The sequence below is a fragment of the Marmota flaviventris genome, chromosome 5, assembly GCF_047511675.1.
Source record: "Marmota flaviventris isolate mMarFla1 chromosome 5, mMarFla1.hap1, whole genome shotgun sequence".
In the NCBI taxonomy this organism is placed as follows: domain Eukaryota; kingdom Metazoa; phylum Chordata; class Mammalia; order Rodentia; family Sciuridae; genus Marmota; species Marmota flaviventris.
The window spans coordinates 110,405,934-110,417,177 of NC_092502.1; the positions used below are offsets into that span (position 1 = coordinate 110,405,934).

An 11,244-nucleotide genomic window follows, 5' to 3' on the forward strand; every position below is an offset into this window, starting at 1 on the left:
AATGAACATTTTAGCAAAGTATTTAGTAAGAGTCACAAAAACTACAAAAATATTGTGAGATTTTAGTTTGCAAAATGGATGCAAATGATATCAAAGATAATTATATAAGAAATTTATTAAATTATGAATGGATGTAAAAGTTACGAAAGATTATTCAATGACAAACTTTTAATTAATACAAACATTACTTAAGACAAATAAATGTGTCATAGTACAGTTAAGTGGAGGTCAAGTCAGGAGATAACTCTTCTTCCTGGTGCATTCACCAGCTTAGACCAAAGCACTTGGCCTCCCTCTGTACTACTTGTCAAAGACTGAGCCTTCCTGAGCCTGGGGAATTAGAACACATACTGTGGCCCTCTGCCCCTAGCAGAAACCCACCTGATCCTTGGCATTCTTTTGCCTTAAGGTACTCATTCCTGAACTAAAAACTTAATCAATACATTAAATTAAAAATTATTGTCAAACACTATGGTTTTATAAAATATGCTGATATTATAAAACAGATGTTATATTATGCATGATAATTATTTTTTTTTCTTTCAGTTTCAAAAGAAATTAAAACAATTTTGTAGGACCATAATGTATTTTAAGGCCCTAGTCACTTTGCACAGTGGATGGGTGAGCCCTGCCTGGAATCTTACTGATTTATGTTAGCAGCAGCTAAGGGTCCGACTCTATAGAGGGCCAAGTTATAAACCCACTACAAAGCAGAGTTTTCTTGGCCCAAATGAATTGTTAAGAAGCAAGTTTGTGAAGGAGTCTATGGTTTTATGGATGTTCTTAGAGCTCCTAATGATAAAAACTACTTCTCCTTGGATCATTGTGACAAAAAAATGTGACAGTAAAAACCACACTGTAACTTCTTTCTCTCAAACATATGCCACAGAGATTTTTTCATGGATCAGTTTTAATTCAAGATCATGAGACTTTGATTATATTTCAGAAAAATAATACCATATAGAAAATGAATGTGAACATAATCTGAGGAGTGTCCTGCCCTAAATTAAAAAAAAAAATCACCATTTATCTAAATGTAATACTTTGAAATAGAGTTAGTGATTGAGAAAGTCAGCCATAGAGGTAGTTGTGTACTACCTCTATGCAATATTGATGTTGCCCATTATCAATAATGATATTTGATTATTAATGTTGCCTATTATCAATCTCTAAAATGTCTTTAATTCCAGCTACTCAGGAGGCTCAAGCAAGAGGATCATAAACACACAAGCAACATAGTGAGACTCTCTCTTCAAATATAAAAACAGCAGGAGATGTAGCTTGGTGTTAAAGTGCTCCAAGATCAACCCCAAATTGCAAGGAGGGGGGAGGGGAAACTTTTAAATGTCAGGTTTTTCTTTCTTTTGTTATCTTTCTATTATTTTATTTTGCCCATATTAAAATTTTGATTCTGCAATCTGAGTACTCGGAAAATGAGAGATTATATCCCATCTGATTCAAATGTATGATATGTCAAAGTCATTGTACTGTCATGTGTAACAAAAAAATTATAATGTGCTATGCTATGTATTTCTTCTCATCATTTTCAATACTGAAAGCATAAGTTGTATAAAGATTTTTAGAGACTTCTAATTTTGTTTTATGTAAATTTAACCAAAGGAAAGTACATTATTAGAATGCTCAATATTTTGGTAGGTGTGGTGTATGTGTGTGTAAAGCAATGAAAGGTTCTCAAAAATGAAGATGTCCTTTAGTACTATTACATTTTCCTCCTGCTTCAGACTCCAAATCCCTGGGATTACAGGCCTTGGCCTCTGCACCTAGCTTCCTTTGTTTATTGTGGAAGCTAATCCTCTAGTTGTCCCCAAGGTTCAAGAAAATCCATGAGAGGGAGAGGAAGAAAAGCTGATTTAGATTTTAGCTTTTTTGGAAAAAGGATGATCCTATTGGAATCTTGTCTGTATATCTGAACCACAAAAATACTCCAACTTGTCCTTGACCTCTACTCCCATTCCATGCCATAGACAATTTACACTCAATTTAGCTGATGAGAAAAGCAAGGCAAACAGGTCTGATCTCACTGTTCAGTAAGACCTAGCACCTAAGCCCCTCTAAATCCAAATCCCCTCAATCTAAAACCTATCGGGTTTCAGGGAACAGGAAAGTTTAAAAGTCCATGTCCATGCTAATGAAGGCATTACATCCCTTCAAGCTAAGCCCAATGTATAATTTATCTTTTTATTTTTTGAGACAGGATCTTGTTCTGTTGTCCAGGGAGGCTTCAAAGTCCTGGGCCCAAGCAATGCTCCTGCCTGAGCCTCCTGTGTAGCTTGGACTACTAGTAAACAACATGGCACCCTGCTGATGATAGTTTGCTAAGGCTACCTGAGCCAACTGACATTAGGCATATGACCCCACCCAAAAGCCTTCAGTTTTGGTAGATCTCAAAAGAAAATCTGTAAAGTCTCTTAACCTGGACATAGCCCACCAGGGCAGGATTCTGTCACTGTCTGGACATGTCTGACCTAGAGCTGATGTCTTGGATCCCATGATTGTCAACTCAGAAGACCCAAGACTAGAGATTTCATTTTGATGTCCTTCTTAGTTAATAAGAAATTAAGTGTAGACCATTTAAAGGATATTTATTGATGCTTCTTCTCTCTCCTCTTCCAGAAGGTCACTTTCAGTTTTGAGGAAACACCATCAAGTGGCCACCCAACTATACATTCTGTTAGCACACTACCCTCATGTCTCCAGAGATGGCATTGAGTTCAGCCATAGTTCTGAGCTGGGTAATTGGCTCCTTCCTGCCCCAGACCTACCTATACAGCTTCCCATCCTGACCCTTTACTCACCCCCTCCACATCAATAGACAAGCAGTGAATAAAGGAATGGCTCATCATGAAAAATTCAATCAGATTAGAAACTAGAAGAATTCTCAGTTCATCTAAAAGAAGAGTTCTTTAACAAATTAATTACACAAAGAATTTTTTTTTTTTTATTCAAGAACCTTTAAATCATTTCAGAGAGAAAGAACAAAATGAGGGATGATCACCACAGCCAAGACTTCAAAGTGCCTAGGCATGCAGGGCATAGTCCCAGTGCATGAGTCCACAGGGACAGTATGAGGGTCCCCAGTGGTGTATTTCAGGTTCCTTCTAGGGCTTTGGCTGAAGGGCATTGTACTGCAAGGCATCCTCAAGATGAGATTCCTTTCCTTTCTGGGTTCCTCTGGGATGTAAGCTTCAGTTTTCAGCAGCTTCCGGGGACATCCTGGGCTCCAAGAGAAAGCCTGAGTGTGTGTTTGTCCAATTGTCCAGGCACTGGCACCTCCTGGGAAGTTCAGGACCCATTGGTCCCACTGACCATAGTGTTTGCAGATATTTGAGGTGACTAGAGCTCCTGAGAGGTTTCAGCCATTGGCTGCTGGATGGTCTTGAACTCGGTGCTGGTCCATCTCAACTCCCTGCTCCTGTGTAACAATGCATGCAGTTAGTGCACGACCTCAGTTCCCCAAAGACAGCTCCCTGCTCTGTGTAAGCCCAGTGAGGCAGTTGGCTTACTGGAAAATTCACATCTCTGTAGCTCTGGAGGCACTGGCAGGAGTGGCAGCTCAGTGAAGGAAAATTATCTGGGTTCAGGCCTAGGGGAATGTGGGACTGTGGACAAGATCTCCTAAGAGTCAATGATCTCTACGTTGACAGACAGAACAGCCATAGCTTCAGCTTCCCTACCATGCCAAGGTGTGTGTTTACTTGGCCTAGGAAAAGGATCAACTCATTCAGTCTGGTATGGACTGAAGCTTTTCATAGTGTTCTGTCCAGTAGTTGACCTCAGAAGCAACACCCAATCATGTGGGAGGGACATTCATTTGCATCATACATTGATTCAAGAACGTGATAGGATTAAGGTGCAAGTGGACCAATCCTGAAGGCATTTTGGAAATTCCTTGGTTTTGATTGAATTAGGGAAAGGATGCGTGGATGAGGTAGGATAGAAGCGAGCCTCCAGTTCTTTCAAGTTTCAATTCACTCCAAAAATTCTTTCTCTATTTCAAATAAACACAGACAAATTAACCAGGCATGGTGGTGCACCTCTGTAATCCCAGCGGCTTGGGAGGTCAAGGCAGGAGAATGTTGAATTCAAAGCCAGCCTTAGCAAGGGCAAGGTGCAAAGCAACTCAGTGAGACTCTGTCTCTAAATAAAATACAAAAAAAAAAAAAAAAAAATTTCAAAATCACTGGTCTAATTCTGCACTTAATTTTTGTTTGTTTGTTTTTCAATGATTCTCGTGATTGAATATTAGGCTTTACCACTGAGCTTCCTCTCAGCCCTTTTTATCTTGTGTTTGAGACAAGATCTGGCTATATTGCTTAGGATGGCCTCAAACATCTGTATTTCTTCCCTCAGTCTCTTGCTTCTTTGGGATTGCCTGCAAGGGTCACTACACCTAGCTAGTTCTCCACATATGGACTGGCTGGTTTTAGAGACCAGACTCAGTGGTGCTGGATCATACTCTTAGGACCATGGATATGCATACCCTTGATGGCCTTGACAGTTTCGCTGTGTTTTAAAAGTGAACACAAATATTTGAACCTCTTGATTTGGAAGATTTTGTGGAGCTTTTTGTATCAAGACAATAGTGAATCATTTTCACACATAACCTCTAACAAGTTATAGGAAGAGGATTGATTCATTCTTCAGGAGATTGTATTTTTAATTGATGTAAAAAGTTTCAGGGGACATACCCAATTGTATTTAGAAGAAATTTTAACATTTCTTGTTTTTTTTTTTTTCTTTTTCTTTCTTTCGACTTTTTTTTTTTTTTAAGAATCATTGGGTATTGACTCTAGGACTTCATGCATGCTGGCAAGCACTCTACCACTAATCTGCACTCAAAGTCCCCATCTGCAAGTTATTAAGATCTTTTTTTATGTACATTTCATCTGCTGCTTCAAATTCTGACATAGTAGCCTCTGATGTGCCTTAGCACACCCCAACTCTCCATTGTCCTGCAGTGGACATTCATATTGCTGCTGTCCCCATAACCACACATAATTGTCTCTATGAGCCTGTGGGAGAATTTCTCTAGAACAGGTGACGATTAATAAAACTGTTCCATAAAAAGTGTATGACCTTAATTTTACCGATAATTGACAGATTGTTCTTTAGGGTGCAGCATTTACTTTCCAATACTGATGTGCAGTACTGCATGCACATATTCCCCCAAAACACTTGGAATGACCTAGTATTCTGACATTTGCCAGGGGCTTTGTGGCTCTGTAGAGGTTTGCTCTGGTGCTGATGGCTACCGTCCAGTCTTTTCTAATTTCTGAAACTCTCTCTATGGGCCAGTTGCTGTGTGATTTTTGAGAGACATTCTCTGATATTCAGTCTGAAATCTGCTTTTGCTTCTTGATCGGATTGCTAATTTTCTTTATCCCTTGTGCATAAACTGTGTGTGTTCAGTGTGGGTTCCTAAAGACAGAAGGAATACAATCGTGCTCTTATATTAGACTTTGTGCCTTGAGCTTATTATAATCTCTTTCATTTTTGACAACCCCAGAAGAATGGACTTAGGTTTTATCCATAAAATAATACATTTCCTGTTGGGCTGGGGTTGTGACTCAGAGATACAGTGCTCACCTAACATGTGTGAGGCCCTGGGTTTGATTCTTAGCACCACATAAAGAGAAATAAAGAAAGGTATTGTGTCCATCTACAACTGCGAAAAAATATTTAAAAAATACATATTCTCCATGAAAAGAATATTTAAAATATTTTTGATTTTAGGATGTTTTTATAAGGTTAGTTTTATAGAATTTTTTCTTTGAGCAAATATACAAGTAAAAGAAAACATGTCTTTCAAAATTTCATCTAGATATTTTAGTTTTTCTTCTGTGTAAGCCTTTCCATCAAGAAATACATTGTTTAAATAGAGACATTTGTACATTTTCTATATAGGTTAACTCATTACCACAGGGATCCAGGGACCAGAGGCAGACATTCTACCTTCCAGGACCTCCTCTCCCTGGTTGGTATTAAACTGGATCTCAGTGACACCATTCTGAGAGATGCTAGTGTCTGAGAGAAGCTGTGTTGGTCAGGGACAGCCTTGTGGCTGTCTTAGTCACTGAAGACTCCAGGCCCTTCCTTAGGTGGATGCAGGATACAGATATTGTGCAAAGAGACACATTTCCCAGCTAAGGAACTCCTACCATCCCACACTTTCTTTCCTATACTTGGATATATTTGTTTGAGGCTAAAATTTGGGGCTCCTTTGCATCGCTCTCCCTGGATACTTTCCATACCTCTGTCCACCAAAGGAGACCATCTCTAAGGCTCCGATGTCCAGTCCACAGCACAGCTCAGAATCAGAGCTCTGTCTCCTATTGCTTGCAGCACTCCTCCATCCTCTCTTCTCTCTTCATTCTGTCTCCTCTTGATCAAGAGAACCAAATATTCATGAGAACCTGTACAACAACATCAATTGCCTATTAGAAAGTAAACAAGGAGACTTTGGTAAGGGATACATCTTACATTTTTCTGGAACAGAACTAAAAACAAAATCTACCAATCTGAACACTCAGTACTCCTAGAACTCAGTGGTCATGGATCAGGGTTAAAAGTCTGCATGTCTCTGGGGAGGCTGTCTCTAGAACTATATGGATTTGACCAAGAGAAGCTGCCAGGTCAGGCGACTGTCTGGTTGCTTTGCAGCATGGCACTCTCCTGAGGATGAATTTGAGTTCTTTGGTGTCATGGGCATAGGGATCCGGAAAGGCAGGCAGGTAGAACTAGGGATGGTTCTATGGTGTATGGGTGCTAGGCAAGTGTCTGAGTGGAAGGAGACCCAATATAGCAGCCCCCATGGCCTGTATTTTAGGCTTTCCCACTAGGGTTCTCCCAGCTGAGGACAGAAGGGGGAACCACTTCCCAGAATCTTCTAAGCTCAGTGACAAAGGCAACTGGGATCTTACTGTCACTCTGTAGATTCCAGAGCCTGCTTGACACAGGAGTGATTGGTCCATGACTTTGGCCTCTAGATCAGAAGAAGCAGTGTCAGGGCTGAAAGAGGAGGGAAAGAATTGAGTGGCTGCTCAGCATTTGTTTTTTACTGATGGCCCGCTTGAATGAACAATTTCAAGGTAGAGTTCGTTATGTTGGGTGATGATGGTACTCTTGGCAGCAAATTGCTTCACAAGGTTGGGTCTGATGAACTTCAGTAGAAAAGCAATCATCTTTACTGTCCTGTATATCTAGGAAGAACAAATTTAAAAAAAAAAAAAGAAAAAAGAAGAGAAATCATCTTGGATACAATTATAATAAATCTAATTGGTATGAGTAATTCATTAGATTAATTAATTAATTAGATTAAGCATATTAAGGTTAAAATATTTCACAAAGGCTTACTCATTATGAAACACCAGATTCTCTGTTTCCTTTGTATATGTGAAATCCCATGATCACAGCGCTTCTTCAGGGCATGTACCTTTGCTTCTACAAAGGCTTAATTCATTATCCCAAATCAAACCAAAGGCAATGCTGCAACCGAGTCCTCTGTAGACAGTCCTGCTAGGAGAAAAGATGGAGATCAATTCTCCACTCTTGATTGGAATTCTCAGCTACCTGTTTTGTTTCTCTATGGATGAGTTCTTAAATTATAAGGACAAAGGGGAATAGAGAGGTGTCATGGGGGGATGGAAAGCTATACTCTTCAAATATCAGAAAAACAAATATGGTTCAGATTTAAATTCTTATCTCAACCTTTAATAGATTAAAATGTCATTATAAATTTAAAATTTTTAAGTCACAGCTGGTGGACATTGTTCAATCTGTGAAGTGAGAACAAAATTCTTAATTTTGAAAATTATGTCTTAGGATTCTAAGAAACCATAGGTCAGTCCAGCATAGTTGTGTCACACACTTGTCATCCCAGCAACTAGGAGGCTGAGGCAGAAGGAATGAAAGTCTGAAGTCAGGTGAGTGACTAAAGGAGACTCTCTCTCAAAATTATAAAAAGCCTGGAAATGTAGCTTTGTTCTAGGGACCTGGCTTCAATTCCCAGTACTGAAGAAGAAAAAAGGAAATATGAGCAAAGTAACAACAGTTCCTGAAACATAGTACAACAAATAACCTTTGTAAAGGTTTGATCATTCTTACATGATCATACTGCTTATTATCCTAGAAGCATAACCCCAGTGAAGAACAAACGCATAACTGTGGCCCTTTAAAACATCTCCCTAATGTAAAAGAATTTTTCACGTTTTACTACCAGAGCCCCTTTATTGGTATTTTCTTTCAGCCACAGAGCCTTCCTAAATATCGCAGGCTTTCTAAAACTTGAAGTCCTCCAACCTCAGGCTCCTTAATAGGTGTGATTACAGGTATGGCCCACTGTTGCAAGGTTACCAGAAATTGGTTATTAAAAAATTATCAGAAGCACACATATATTTACATCTTATAGAAACACCGGCCCCTCTGTTTAATGATCCCTTCAATGTCATCAACTCTGCATTATTATTCAATCAAGCATATTCAGAGAGCTTATCTCAGCCAGTTGTTATGAAAAGAGCTACAAGTATGGCATGTTCTCTCTCAAATGTAGAATTTTATAAACAAAAAGTTTACTTGAATGTAAAGTAAGGATTATTAGGGTCTAGGAAGGATTGAGGAGAAGATGGAAGACAAGTTGGTGGAAGTGACGAATGCCCTCGGTATGAATGAAGATATAACATGAACCCCTTCATGTTTGTTGTAAATATGTCAATAGATACATTTTTAAAGCAATACAAAAAACAAAGATGAATAAAACTAATTCTTTTCTCTCCTGTGGGAGCAGGTGCAGAATTCTGTAGTCCTTGAGTTCTACCTGGAAAGGAACCACAATGTGGGGGGAAATTCCCCACCTTGGGAAAGCCTTGAGCAAGCAAGAACCAATCCACTTACCTGAGGGTTGCTGAGCAAGATCCTTAAAGGCACAGAAATGACTTCCTTTATGGATAGGATTGGAGACTTCTGTATAAGCACCTATCAGGTCTTGGCATCCCCAAGCTACTGCAGATGAGGTCCTAGTCCCAGGAGATCAGTGCATGCAAAAGTACAGAAAGGAAGATGAGCCTGTTGAACGCCACATATGTCTCCCAGGGGCATTCCCACAGCTTTTTTGGTCTCTGAAACCCATTTCTATTTCAGATCCACTGCCCTGGGCCACCAGCCCCACACAGGAGCCCTGTAGATTCACACCTTCCTTGTTTGGGTTGGAAGGCACAAGGTGGAGTGGTGCCCAGACTGAACCTGGAATATCCAGCTATAGTAGTGTCTTGGTGCAGGCACACTTTCCATCTGTGCCCTTCATATTCTAGACCTTTAGGAAGTTTTTCAGATTAAATCAGCCTCCTTTGGTCTATAATAACATAATGCGATTTGTATTAATGGATTATAATAATTGTGAGGGATTTTCTAAAAATATTTATTTAGTTGTAGATGAACACACAGTATCTTCATGTATTTTTATGTGGTACAGAGGATTAAACCCAGTGCCTCACACATGTGAAGCAAGCACTTTACCACTGAGGTATGGCTTCAGCCCAGGGAATTTTTCTAAATGACATTTTATCCCCTCTTTAAATAAAAGAAAAAAAAAGGAAGTAGTTATTTCATGAATTTAGTCAGTTAGTTGTAAAGCAGAAGAGCAAAAGCCTCAGTGAATGGGAAAACAAAAGCCCCTTTTTTTGACATTTGCCTTTAGGTTAAGCCCCAACTTTTGTCTTGCCATTTTCAAACTTAAGCTCTTACCAGCACCAGCTTCTGACTTGGGCCCTGGCTACTATGCTACTCCTATCATTCAGAATCCTATAAGTGAGTTATCATTATGTCTATCATAGAAAGCATATCATTTCTTATGAAAAATTGACATTTTCCCTTTTATCTTGTTTCATTCAGAGTGAGAAAACTAGAGGGCAATATGTGTTGAGAGCCACAGCGGAAGGGGCCCCAGCAAACTTCCAGCTGCCAGCAATCCAGCTGCCGGCTGATGATTGGCTCACAGCGGCCCCAGCAACATCTAGCTGATTGGCTCCTCGGCCCCAGCAACATCTAGCTGATTGGCTCCTCTGCGGTGATGCTCATTGGACTGTTTCCCTGCCCTTTCAGACCACGGAGCTGCTCATTGGGGGACTTTTTGGCTCTGCCCACGTGACCCAGCCAATCGGCCTCAAGAGCAGGAGGATTGTGGGAGGTGGAGAGAAGCTTGTAGGGGGGAGAGAGAGGTTTGTGGTAAGCCGATGGTGGCAGTTGAGGCTCTGAGGGGTTTTTTCCTGAGAGGCTGTTTGTTTGGAGTGTGGTTCTAAAAATAAAGTTAGTTTCTTTTGACAAGTGGCTCCTGATTGTGCCCAGCCAGACTGCGGCATCTGGTGGCCCGCACGGGGAGCGACTGAGGGTAAGTGAACTGCTCGCCCCTGAGGGCAGGGCGAGAGGATGGGTAGCCATTTTAAGATTCTTCTTTTGTTATTTTGTTTCACTTTTGTTTTAAGTTGCCTGTCCCTGGAGATGAGTGAGACGGAAGAAAAACCGCTCACATCTGAGGAAAAACTATTTACGTCTGAGGAACAGATAGGGAGAAAGGACGGATGCACATGTCAGGAGGATAGAAAGGCTATAATGACTTTTTGTTGTTCCCTTTTTATTTCATTCTGTCTCGGTTTTGTTTGGCGTCATCTTGTTGGGTTGTATTATAGTAGAAATACGGGATCAGAAATTAGTAAAAAACAAACTGAAAGAGTGTTAAGTAAATTGTTAGAGGAAGGAGGCATCCCAGTAAAATCAATAGCAGTCAGGGCATACGTTGATACAATACAAAAATGTAGCCCATGGCTTTTTAAGGAGGAGTTGTTAAATATATCACAATGGAACCATCATGGTGAAGATTTAAAAAGAATAGAAAAGAAAAGCCCAGGGACTCTGCCAGTTGGCACATTGCCATTGTGGACGTTCGTATCTTGTTTGCTTAGTCCAAAGCCTTCAGTTCAGACAATGGTAGAGGAAGGAGAAGACATAATGATTCAAGTAAAAGAGAAGGTCTCTCAAGTTAGTCAGACAGAGGAAAAGATTCAAGTAAAAAAGAAGGTCTCTCAAGTTAGTCAGACAGAGGAAAAGATTCAAGTAAAAGAGAAGGCCTCTCAAGTTAGTCAGACAGAGAAAGAAAGTGTAAAACAGAAAAAGCCATCAGGGGGAAAGTTACAACAGGAGATTGCTACTAACACCTTTCTATCACCAGAGGGT

The 11,244-nt window shown here is 40.1% G+C and overlaps 1 long non-coding RNA gene across 1 annotated transcript; it reads right to left on the reverse strand.

Moving 5' to 3' along the window:
* Window positions 1-6,308: 6,308 nt before the first annotated feature.
* LOC139705707 (uncharacterized) lies at window positions 6,309-8,987 on the reverse strand. Its single transcript, XR_011707516.1, has 4 exons — window positions 8,911-8,987; window positions 7,375-7,533; window positions 6,942-7,220; window positions 6,309-6,434 (listed from the first exon to the last, which is right to left on the reverse strand). It is a non-coding gene; the product is annotated as an uncharacterized lncRNA (long non-coding RNA).
* Between the last annotated feature and the right edge of the window lie 2,257 nt (window positions 8,988-11,244).